We start from the raw sequence: 13117 nt of genomic DNA, 5'->3' as shown, positions 1-13117 counted from the left end.
CAGGATCAACTGCTGAGTGAGTACCTCAGGCAGCAGAAAACAGAGTGGGGAGGAAGAAGAAGAGGAGGAATCATTGAAGACCAAGCCCTTCCATGGAATTGACCATCAAGAGATAGAAGATGTGGCTGATATCAAGAAATCCTACCAGTGGCTAGAAAAGGCTGGACTGAAGGACAGCACAGAGGCTCTGATCATAGCAGCACAAGCATAGAAGTTAACATCAAACTGATTGTGGAAGATGTGGATCTCACATCTCACATCGTATTACTATATCGAAAGATACACTGAAATCCAACAGCATAGCCCCTGTGACCATGTTGTCATCCATGTCCCTCAACCCTTCAACTGTCATGTGAAACAAAGCTGTGCTTGTGTGTCCATCTCTAACCATGTAGAAAATCAGTTCATAGGTCATCTCTCTGAAAAATAGTTCTGTATCGTATCATAAACAGTCCTCCCCAGGAGTCAACAAGAACCAGTAATATACTGATCAGTCTGTTGGGACCAGTGAAAGTCTTTTTTTTATCTCCTCAAGTAATGGGAGATCTTTACCTCTTTCCATGCTTTTCCTTAGACACTGGTTGAGAACATGACAGTGGCAACATATATTGCAGCTATTTTCAACAATCTTCCATCCAGATAGTCTATACCTGGTGTTGTATTGATAAAAATATCTATCAAACTTCCACTACCTATACATCAGCAAAGGTAGATTCAAACTACCATTTCCTGTTTTTCAAAATATTTTTTTCGTTAATAAGATTGGGATTTCAGCACTTTTCCCACCTTTCCTGAATAATTCTCATTCAAATTATTGGCATTGTCAACAGGTTTTGTAATTATTACTCTGTGGTTTTCCAAAAAAAGTCAGGTTTTTGCTGTCTTGTCACTATCTTTTTTTTCAGTGTACAGATCCTGTGTTGATAGAATTTCTTTCCCCCATGGGCGTCCAGGTAGCATAGTGGTCTATTCCGTTGCCTACCAACATGGGGATTGCCAGTTCGAATCCCCGTGTTACCTCTGGCTTGGTCAGGCATCCCTACAGACACAATTAGCCATGTCTGTGGGTGGGAAGCCGGATGTGGGTATGTGTCTTGGTCAACGCACTAGCGCCCCCTCTGGTCAGTCGGGAACATCTGTTCGAGGGGAGGGGAGGAGAAACTGGGGGGAATAGCGTGATCCTCCCACATGCTACATTGTCTGGTGAAAAGAAATGGCTGGCGACTCCACATCGGCAGAGAGGGTAGAGCAGCAACTGGGGCAACTCGGAAGAGTGGGGCAGGATACAATTGACAATTGGGGAGAGGGGGGGGATAAAAAAAACATTAACAGAATTTCTTCCCCCTGCTGGTGAGTTTTGTAACAATACTGTAATATCTAGTATGTTTGTCTATCTCTTTGGGACATTGTGATCTGTAGCGAGAGTAGGGTGCAGGTTGAGGAGAGCCTGGAGAGGTGGAGGTATGCACTGGAGAGAAGAGGAATGAAAGTCAGTAGGAGCAAGACGGAATACCTATGCGTGAACGAGAGAGAGGACAGTGGAATGGTCAGGATACAAGGAGTGGAGGTGACAAAGGCATTTGAGTTTAAATACTTGGGGTCAACTGTCCAAAGTAACGGGGAGTGCAGTAGAGAGGTGAAAAAGAGAGTGCAGGCAGGGTGGAGTGGGTGGAGAAGTGTGTCAGGAGTGATTTGCGACAGAAGGGTACCAGCAAGAGTTAAAGGGAAAGTTTACAAGATGATTGTGAGACCAGCTATGTTATATGGTTTGGAGACAGTGGCACTGACGAAAAGACAGGAGGCGGAGCTGGAGGTGGCAGAGTTGAAGATGCTAAGATTTTCACTGGGAGTAACGAAGAAGGACAGGATTAGGAATGATTATATTAGAGGGACCACTCAGGTTGGACGGTTTGGAGACAAAGCAAGAGAGGCAAGATTGAGATGGCTTGGACATGTGTGGAGGAGAGATGCTGAGTATATTGGGAGAAGGATGCTGAATATGGAGCTGCCAGGGAAGAGGAGAAGAGGAAGGCCAAGGAGGAGGTTTATGGATGTGGTGAGGGAAGACATGCAGGTGGCTGGTGTGACAGAGGAAGACGCAGAAGACAGGAAGAAATGGAAACGGATGATCCGCTGTGGCGACCTGTAACGGGAGCAGCCGAAAGTAGTAGTAGTAGTTTGTCTATCTCTTTGGCATTGAGATCTATCTCTGCCCTTCTTGGTCTTAACTGTTAGATCCATTCCATATATAGTTTTAACCATGCATTTCGTCACAGGAGCATGTTTATCACAATTTGGTGGTAACAAATCTATAAACAGAGTGAGAGCCATTCCTGGTCCCCATAGACCCTGGTTTGGATACACTTGGTCATGTACATAGCCCTGTTAGTCACAGTTTATAATTCATAACAAGGCTACCTCCTTTCTAAACGATGACTTGACGTGAATTTAGAGACCCATTCCGATTTCTCACATGAGGATCCAATGACAAATGTCTATAATCCAGTCAGATCGGGCCATTAAATTCAGATTTATAAGATTGATATTCGTCCTTATCATAACACTCACGCCCCCTTACACCATCAAGGGCCTGGAGCACTCATTCACTCTTCGTGGAGAGAGACAGATAGGTGGAAGAAGTAGCGAGAGAGAGAGAGAAGGATTGGTAGAGAGAAGGAGACAGAGTGCAAAAGAGAGGGGAGAGGAGACGAGCGAGACCGAAAGAAAAGATGTCCTCCTCAGTCACAGCGGCTGACTAATATTCACCATCACTGTTAGCTAATGTCCCCTGATAACAAAGGCAAGGGAGTAATCAGTATTCTGTGCATATCTTAAGGCCACACTAGTCCGTTATCACAGCGGCAAGCGTGGCCTTTCTCTAAAGGTAAGGTTAAAATCGAGATTACGCTTTGTTCCAGCGCTACTCCCTTAATGAACCTTATCTCCCCCTGCGACTCATCTCTTCATTCTGTCACTCTCGCAAAGTCGTGCACCTCTCCCCGGCTCCTCCCTGTGCCCTGCTTTACCTCCCTATTTTCTTTGTCTGTCTCTCTATCACTTTCATTTTGAGTGAGGTGGAAGAACCCTTGTTTCTTCTGCCCTTTGCTTGCCTTCTGCTCTGTTACAGGGCATTTGCAAAGGCAATGTGTTCTGCCAAGTCCACCTTTGCCGGGCAATTTTGCTCGGTTGCATCAGGGTTTCAAAATCCTGCAAATGTGTAGGGAAATCACAGAAGGCCCATGCTAAAGCTGCTACAAACAGCATTTTAATAAGAAGTACTAGTGATGTTGTCTTGGTTACAAGAGCTGCTTAGTTAATAAAATTGTGGTCGAGGGAAGCGTTTCAGATATTTCACAGAGCAAAGGCCTGATATATTATCAGTGAGGTTGAAATCAAGACACCCAACATGCCATCTGAGTGGAAACGTGATGTTGGTTCAGCTTCAAATGGTACAAATCGTTCAGATGTACAGTAATTATTCGTCACCGATGGTTAGTGATGCGCTGCACCACGCTGAAGGTACGCAAACAGTAATTTCCCTGCCTGCATGTGTTTTCTGAACCGGCAGGCTACAGTGGCATTTTAAAGCACTGTGTGTGCATGACTCCCTCCTCTTTTTCCTCGTGACTCCCTCCTCTTTTTCCTCTCAAAGCTGGTATGATAAATCCGTATGCAAATCTGCCGAGCCATCCCTCTCTCTTCTCCTCTCGCATCTCCTCCCTCCCTCCCTCCCTGTTCTCAACCCCCAGCCCCGCTCCCCCCACCCCCATCTCTTAGTCCCAGACCCATTTGATTTGGGGTGTAATCAAGGGTGCAGATCTGTGGCAGGGTGTTGAGAGGAGCGATTGCTGTGCTCCAATGAATGCCGGGGATGAGATACAAGAGAACGGTGCCCAGGAGACTCCATGCTGCTATTGGTGCTTACCTAGCTCCAAGCTCACAACAGTGCCAAAGGGAAGCCAAAGTTGGATTTGCTAGCAAGTCTCTCCCCCCCTCTCCGGTCCTTTCAAGTCTCTCTCTCTGTCTCTCTGTGTGTCTGTCTGTCTCTCGCTCTCTCGCTCTCTCTCTCTCTCTCTCTCTCTCTCTCTCTCTCTCTCTCTCTCTCTCTCTCTCTCTCTCTCTCTCTCTCTCTCTCTCTCTTTCTCTCTCTCTCTCTCTCTCTATCCTACTTATCCTCACTGTCTCCTCTGTGTGACTGCCCCCCTCACACACACACACACACACACACACACACACACACCTGTTCCCGCGCTCTCATTCGTTCTCTCCTACTCTCCCTCCCTTCAACTGTAATGGTTGTGCCAACTTGATCTTTTCTTGCCAGTGTCTAAACATCTTGTCTGTGTGCCTCTCTCTCTCAGCAGCCACATGTAGTGTATCAGAGTCAACGGCTCAAATGGAAAACCAGTTTTAAATGTTTACAGCTACATATCACGATATACACTTATACACACAGCATCTGTTCTACACACTCTCTGTTTCTCCCTCTCTAAATAGACACACACACACACACATACACACACACACGCACTCATATTTTCACCTTGTCTTTTTGGTGTCTTGCTCTCGTCACAGGCATGGATTTTCAATTTTGTTGTAGACTTACCCTCACCAGAGCTCACACGGCCAATTACAGCGCTGGGTGGCTTCTCGTTTTCAATTTCACATTTACTCGGCTAGAAAAGTAAACCCCAACATGTGCGGATGCATATCAGGCGGAAATGATGGAACGTTTTTAGTCCCCTAAATGTTGCTGTGTGCAACCTCCGGCGTTGCACCCATCTATCTGAAAGGCACAGCAAACAACTCGCAACTCGCCCGTTACGTATTCAAATCCCCCCCCCCCAAAAAAATTGTACAGCTACTTCATAACGCACAACCCGTGTGGCTGTGTCGTCAGCACACCTGACAGTGATGACGATTTAAGCGCCCCCCCCCCAGCAAACCCGACCCCATGCAGGATGTCCTCAAAGTCGTGGTGATCCATCTGCAGTGGACGAGCGGTGCAGCCTGGTGATCAAGTCCCTCAAACAACATAATTATACCGACAACCAACTGTTAAAACTCATCAGCTTCCTCTGGTGTCCCGCCAGCGTATGAATCGCTGCGGTATAGACTGCAATTATAGTCAAGACACATACAGCGTAAATTGCCTATGGATGGAGGGAAAGAGGCAAATATCCCACTAGCTCACCTGGGAGCTGATACCTAAGAGTTAAGACCCAGCGTGGTACAATACATAGTAATCAGCGTTACAGGGTTATGACACTTAATTATGTGACATTGACATGCAAAGCGCTCACCAAATTGGCTCCCATAAGAAATAAGCTGTTCTGTGTGTGACTAGTAAATATTCTAAGTGGGTGTATTTTGGTATGGTAAATATTCAGACTCAGCGCCCTGCTCCCCCGGCGCCGCCTTGAGACCCGTCCAGCAGAGATCCGGAGGGGAGGTGGGGGCAGGGCGGGTTTTGGCTGTGAGAGCAGTTTCTCTGCAGGACACCCTCGGCTTTTACGGGAAATGATTTATTCAGGAACTGAGCACAGCGGCCGGGGCACGGGTCCTCCCCTGCCGTCATTTAGGTGCACGCGCCCGCTTCATTTATCCCCCCCCTTTTATTGATTAATTCATGGGCCTGATTAAATTTTCACAACTTGCCAATTGTCCTTCACAACTTCTGACTCCCCCACCGATCCGGAGCCACTGGGAACGGGTGTCCTCTTGGTAATGGGAGAAAGGAAGAAGAAGAAAAGAAAAAGCGCTCGTACCCTGGAACATTTAGCCTCTCGCCGCGGAAAGAGACACTCCCTACTCTGAATATTTTACAAATTGCTGCACAATTATACATTTCTTTCTGGTTCCAAAGTGAGAAAAGGTTACTTAAATATTGATGATATGGTAATTCATCAATGTTTGTGGGTTGGTGGGTTAACAGCCCACATACGGGCAAGACAAGAGTATCAATTAAGCAGTCAATAATTTCTCATTTAGGGATCGTGGTGATTTTTCGTTAATCGAAGGTGTTGTTTCACAGCAAGCTGAGCGTTAAACAAAGTACCCGCATGCTGAAAGGGGGGATGCCCCACTTTACAGCGCTGGGATTTATCTCGTTATTATTCATAAGGCCTTGAACATGTCCTGGAAGAGGGAAAAATAATTCAAGGGTAGATGCACTCTACAAGATTTCTGTAACTAATTACCTTGCTGTCCTGGCTAAAAAAAAAAAAAATCTGATTAGGGCATAGTGCTGAAACCTCTGAGAGGGAAACCCTGATTAAGATTTTCAACCAAACGATTTAAATGGAGTTTTGCCATGTCCGTCTGTCTTAAAAGCATCATTGCACAAGAGGGGAAGAACGGGCAACAGCGATATGACATGTTAACAGTTGACTGGAAGAGGAAGAGAAGGAAAAGTGAAGGCTGTAACCTGATCCTGTTTACTCGAGAAACAGTTCAGCTGCATCAGTCTTGCACGCTGTGCAGGTGTGCTATCTCTTGACCAATGTTTGTTTTTCCTCTGCTTTTCACGTTCCATTCTTTTTTTTAAGGCACCCACACATGAAGCAAAAACAAAAAAAAACTTTTGACTCTGAGGTATCACTTTCATTTCTTTGCAATAATGGAATCGAAAACCTCATATTTATCCCACACTGTACCCAATTGCCTTTAACGTAGGCATACACACACACACACACACACACACACACACACACACACACACACACACACACACACACACACACACACACACACACACACACACACACACATATATTGAAATAACAGAGAGAAGCTGTCATGATTGCCACGGGGAAGATATTTGTATCTACAAAGAAGTAGCTCAAACTAATTTGCCATAACAGTAAGATACAAATTCTTCACTGCATTGTCTGCATCTGAATACTGGCGTCAATGTAAGCATAGAATGGTTAGTTTGTGGATCATATCTGTATCGTGTGTGTGTGTGTGTGTGTGTGTGTGTGTGTCCAATCACACGATGTGTTTTGGCCCCCAGCTCAGCAGTGAGTGTCAGCATTGCAGCTCTGTGAAGAGAGATTAAAAAGTTATAATCAAGTCAGTCTTTTAATTTTGGCGTGAAAATTCTGCAGCAGTGGAACAGCGTGTACTATAAACCTCTAAATATGTAATTATAGCATGGCACCCTCAGCTGAATCATTATCGTGCCACTGCTGGGTTTGTTATGTTTCGGTTTTTTTTTTTTTTTTGAAGCAGTGGGCGTTTTGACGCCAGGCTCTGCAGATCAATAAAGCAGCATCACTTGGACAGATGTTAAGGATCCCTCAGTAGACGGGTAACAGACTTGACATTCATGTTTATTCTGGCTCTGGCGTGTAGGTCCACAAGCACGAGCACTGATTGGATTTGTAAGTAGCCTTGTGTGTCTAGCAGACGCATCGCTTCGGGCTTTAAATGGTCAGAATGGGTTTTATACTCGTATGTCTGCCTTGTGCGAGACGGCGAGCCAGATAGCTTTTGTGAAAACGATATCTAGTGTTAGCTTGAGGAAACATATTAAGAAAAAAGGACATTGTGTATGGGTTCACTGGCTGTTATCAAACTAGCAAGCAAACTATTTCTCTAAATATAAATGACACCAAAGTGCATGGATGGGTAATATAATGTTATTGTTTCAAACCAATGAAGATGCTGGTCTAAATCAGTGGGATTTTATTTTTTTGGGAGGGGGTTTTGAAGCTTAATTGGATCTGATAATGCAACGGAGGGTGATATGAATTTAAATTACGTATCTCATTATACTAATTTTCACATCAAATGATGCTATATTACAAGGCCACTACTCTTATGCGATGTATCGTGTTGCACTGATTGGATGATGGGTAAGTAAAGTCTGCAGAAGGCTCAGCTCAGGTGTAGTATGTGATGCATGGGGGAAACCAACAATGGACACATTTGCTCAAAACACATAGAATTGGTTTATAACAGTGCTTAATGAATGAAATTATGACATTGGCTACGGCCAAAATTGTTAACAAATAGCAGCAAAACAAGGTTAATGTTCTCGGCGGTGTGGATAATATGCACGATCATAATCATGATTTCAGTGTAGGTCATGACAAAAGAGCTTATTGTCATGATTACAAAGGCATCGGTGGCAATGATGAGCAACACTATAGTAGGTGTTGAGCACGAGTTTTATCCATTATAATAAATAGGCTCCTGCAGATTTGTTTATGATGGTGATATTTGTCAAAATAAGAAATAAACATGACCTTGTGTGGAGGTTGCGGTTTTGTTGGGCCGTAAAAATTCTAAATAGAAACGGCCCACTGTACGTGACTTATCACCAAATCATGGTACACTATCCAGCGCTTCTTGACAAAATGCACAATACGACAAACTCAGCATGCCCAACTGTGTGATGGCTGTTTAATAAATGTTGCTTCTGTAAGTGTCTTCCAGTTGCTGACCCTGGAGGTGATTACGGCGTTCTCTTGCTGTGCAGACCATCAGAGAGGGCCGCGACTGCGTGTCAGCGAGTGGCATGACACACACGCTGTGATAAAAGTCAGCAGATTAAAAACACGGGGACATGTAAATCACCCGGGGAAACAGCTGGATGCTGTTCTCTCATCACTTTCTTACCTCCTTTTTCAGTTTTCTCATTCCGGTTTTTTTTAATTTATTTTTTTTACTTTCACTATCCCCCCCGAAGGGGGAAAATGGACTCTTCTCGCTGCTGTTCTGGTATCAGGCTATCATCACGCCGACTTGGTTCTCTCTATGTCATACAACCTGCTGGCATGAGCATCACTCACACGCCTATCTCACACTCCCCTTTCCACTTTGCATCATCCTCCACTTTGGTTCTGTACATTTCCTTTTGTCATTTCCTTCCCCACTTTGCAGCTTTCCTTATTCTCATTTTGCAAACCTATCATCCCTCTTACTTTATCTCCTACTTTTTTTCACTCATTCTTTGGTTCCATGTTTTCTTTCTTTCTTTCTTTCTTTCTTTCTTTCTTTCTTTCTTTCTTTCTTTCTTTCTTTCTTTCTTTCTTTCTTTCTTTCTTTCTTTCTTTCTTTCTTTCTCGGTCTCTCAGAGATTCAGGGTTGCGCAGCGTTGCCCCCTCACGAATGCGTTATCCCACTGTAAATGAATGAGTCTGTCACACCGCAAACAATCTGCATTCATCATGTCTTATCTTGCGGAGCCTCCACAGCCACAGTTGTGATACCAGGGCGGAGTGAGTGTGTTTGGGCCCGTGGCATAATAGGTCAAGGTCTGTGGCTTGGGGAAAATACACACAAGGCTTGTTTGATGAGCCGCTTGTGCTGTTTCTGCATCGGATGGGGGTTGGGTAGCTTCACCGGGCTAGGGTAGTGGGTCGTTTCTCCTTCTATTATTTAAGTATTGTCGTGGGCTTGGTTAGCACATGAGCACTTTCTCAGAGGTGCCCTGCTTCACTTTCATGCAGCTTAAAACCACAGACCTCTACACGGTGGCCATTAAGCAGCTATACCGCAGCGCCTTACTCGGTGGTATTTCTGCAGAAATTGCTGCGTATTATTGGAGTGTTGCTTTTTCCCTTTCCCTGGTAACCAGTTCCTTGCTGGTCAGGTGATTCGAGCCAGTGAGTTTACGGTAATATTGTTTAATGGATGTTTTTCAAGGTCCTCTACACCCCATATTTTGAATCATTAAAAAAAAAAAGCTAATCTTTCTATTTGAGGTGGCGTGTTTGTCACCAAAGTTCACAGCAATCTATTAAATTGTGAAATACTGTCCAAGACAACACTCAAGTGGGGAGTCCTTGGCAGCCGCCAGTTGTTCCCTGAGAGAAACATAATGGTAATTTCTCCAAACAAAAGCAACACGAAGGTGCACTGATGGATTGTATAGTGCTCTTTGCTTTAGACCATTGAAGAGGCTCGTAAATAGCAGGATATTTTGATGAGGTTTCAAGCTAAATTGGATCCAATTTAGCTTGAGCACGTCGCCACCCAGTAAATGCACTGGGTGGTGACGTGCACATTCCTATAATGCTGTGCTCAGGGGGTTAATGGAAAATACTAGAAGCTGGCTGGAAAGCTCAACCTAAAGAGCATTCTCTCTCATTCATAGTGGAAAAAACACAATGAAATGGGAGATAGAGGCACACAAACTATGGATTTAGAACAGTTTGATGACTTTCTAACAACACTGTCCACATAAGCAAAATCTAAAGAACCAGGATGGACAATTCAAATCACACTCCCTGGTCGATGAGTACACACTCGCTCTCAGATCTAACTGGCCTTGGACTGATAATGAGCACAGGAGAGGTTTGTTCTGGCCAAGGCTTGAAGGTGAGATTGAATGATAGCACCTGAACCAAGGTCAGGGCTACAGGGCTGAGAGACTGGCAAGGTCGCTGACTCCACCTGCTGCCTTGCAGACCTCTGGGCTGGCTATCACTCACCCGGCCTGGTGGACGGCCTCATCCAGAGTCACCCATTCTGGATGATGCCCTCCAGCTAGCCACTCTGTCATGGTGGACAGGGCTTTAGAGACAGCAGCAGAGAGCGTGATGTGGGGGTCATAAACAAGCACACGGCCTCTCTGTTCCATCTAGGAACTTGTACAGGGAGAATAGCCAGAAGGTCAAGGGTCACGTGCCCTTCGTGAATCCCTGACAGGAGGGGAAACAAGACTCTAAGGGGTTAGTAAAGATATAAAATAAAACTTGAGGGTGTGTTTCTACAGGAACACAAGTGTGCATCCGTGACACATTTGAAAGGAATTGTGTTGCAACTTCATTTGTAAATGCTTTGAAGATTGGCATTGCTATGCCATGTAAAAGGAAAAAAATAAAAATAAGTTATGAGGGCAGAACACAAATGAATAATTAGAAATGAGGGGGTGGAAGTATGTAGCTGATAACAAAAGGCACACACACACACGGATGCACACACAAGCCATCTAATGTGCACACCAATAATAATAAGAGTAAAAATATAAATATGCAGCCTCTAGTTCCTGCTGCACGCTGTCTCATTAAAATCCCATCTCTGTGTTCCTTCTTCAAGTCATTCATCGCTGAAACAACAAGGCAGATGTGTGTTGGGAAGCAGAAGGAGAATCTCTCCAATACGTTCAGCGAAATAAATTTTTCATCCGCCACCCCATCCCCACCCCACCCCACACCACCAACCCCTTCTGCCTCTGACTAAATTATATATTATGTATCCTTGAAGTGCTAAGGAAGAGTTGATATGTGCACTGGTCCTGGCATGGTTGTTTCTTTTGGTGTGCGTGTGTTTTTCGTTTTTATTATTCACACCGCTGAAGGGAAGTTGGTGCCCCCAGGGCTGCCCTGCAACAATGCTATTCCCAGAGACTCTCTCTTGTTCCCAGCTTGCTAGAACAGAGGCAAGTTAATGAGTGCTTTGAACAATGTCCTTTTTGAACAAATTGGGTTAGCCCACTTTTTAATTTGATTTGGCTTTCGATGGAACTGTTAGTACTGGGTTTCTATTGAACTGCATTTGCATATCTGGGGGGCAACTGCACCTGTCAGTGGAAGTTTCAAATGAAATCCATTGGCTCATTTGAAATTCTGCAATTCCTGTGGTATGAATACCCTTACCGATGAAGCTAATGTGACCAGCAATTCATGTGAAAACTACTTATTATCCTACCATTACACAACTATTGTGACTGAACCTGTTGCCCATTGTCTTTACTCTTTACAGTGGCAGTCTTTGTGTATTTCCTGCCCTTTGAATTGCATTAGCACCCATAATTAAAAGTCGTTCTCTATTTGGGTGTCCGGGTAGCATAGCAGTCTCTTCTGTTGCCTACCAACACGGGGATCACCGGTTCGAATCCCTGTGTTACCTCCGGCTTGGTCGGGCATCCTTACAGACACAATTGGCTGTGTCTATGGGTGGGAAACCAGATGTGGGTATGTGTCCTAGTCGCTGCAATAGCACCTCCTCTGGTCGGTTGGGGCACCTGTTGGGGGGGGGGGCTGGGGGGAATAGAGTGATCCTCCCATGTGCTACGTCTCCCTGGCGAAACTCCTCACTGTCAGGTGAAAACTCCACATGTATCAGAAGAGGCATGTGGTAGTCTGCAGCCATCCCCGGATCGGCAGAAGCGGTGGAGCAGTGACCGGGATGGCTTGGAAAATAGAGTAACTGGCCAAGTACAATTGGGCCAAAAAGATGGGAAAAAATACAAAAAAAAAAGTCCTCCTCTGTGACAAAAGGTGCATAAAAGCAATGGCCATCGGATTTTATTTCTTTCTGAAAAGGTCTGCTAAACCCTTCTTATTCTAAAGCTTCTCCTCTTTGAACCATGCTCCTGGTAGCCCATGATGAAGTGCACTGTGCTTGACTGATATAGACACCGCTTCGGCAATGCATATTTAATTGCGTGACCCATTAAGATACAGGAATATTTCAATTGCACACGTGCATTAGGCTTTCCTTGGAGAAACATGCTCTATGTTTAATTTGATTCTGCATAATTACTGCAAAATGAATTTTAATTGTTATATCCCACCCTAAAATAAATTGGCATATATTTTCTGCTCGCTGCAATGAGGTGACTTTTCATTTGACTGGAAACATTCCAGTCTGACTATATTTGGTTACATTAAGAAAATGAACTCCATCTTGATAACTTTGTTTAATCAAAACCATGAAGACAGTAAGTGTTCCATTAACCCACTTTACAGCAGAAACCAGCACATTGGAGATTTCACATTACTTGGGGCTCAACTCACATTGCTTGGCTATAGTGAACAGATTTTAATGAGAAAAAAAAAGGTTTACCCGACCTCAGACAGCAGCAGCTTCAGAGCAATTCAAATTTTCCATATATATATATTTTTTTTTTTTGCTGCGGCACCACAAACATATTATGAGCTATATTTGTTACTATTGGCTGCACTTCTCCATTTAAAAATGACACTGGTGCTCGGGTCTGTGTGGTCCACTGTAGATTTCCACTGGCTAAAATAAATATATGACCTCATCTCTCTCTCTCTTGTGTGCCCCCCCCGTAGATGGCTCTGTCGTCCGAGGGGATCTAGCAGGTTCAGTTGGGCAGATATGAAGGCTCTCTATTCTAAAATCAGGAGACAGAAAC

Source organism: Lampris incognitus, chromosome 15 (assembly GCF_029633865.1).
Source record: "Lampris incognitus isolate fLamInc1 chromosome 15, fLamInc1.hap2, whole genome shotgun sequence".
NCBI classification, from domain to species: domain Eukaryota; kingdom Metazoa; phylum Chordata; class Actinopteri; order Lampriformes; family Lampridae; genus Lampris; species Lampris incognitus.
Note: the sequence above shows the minus strand (reverse complement) of the source record.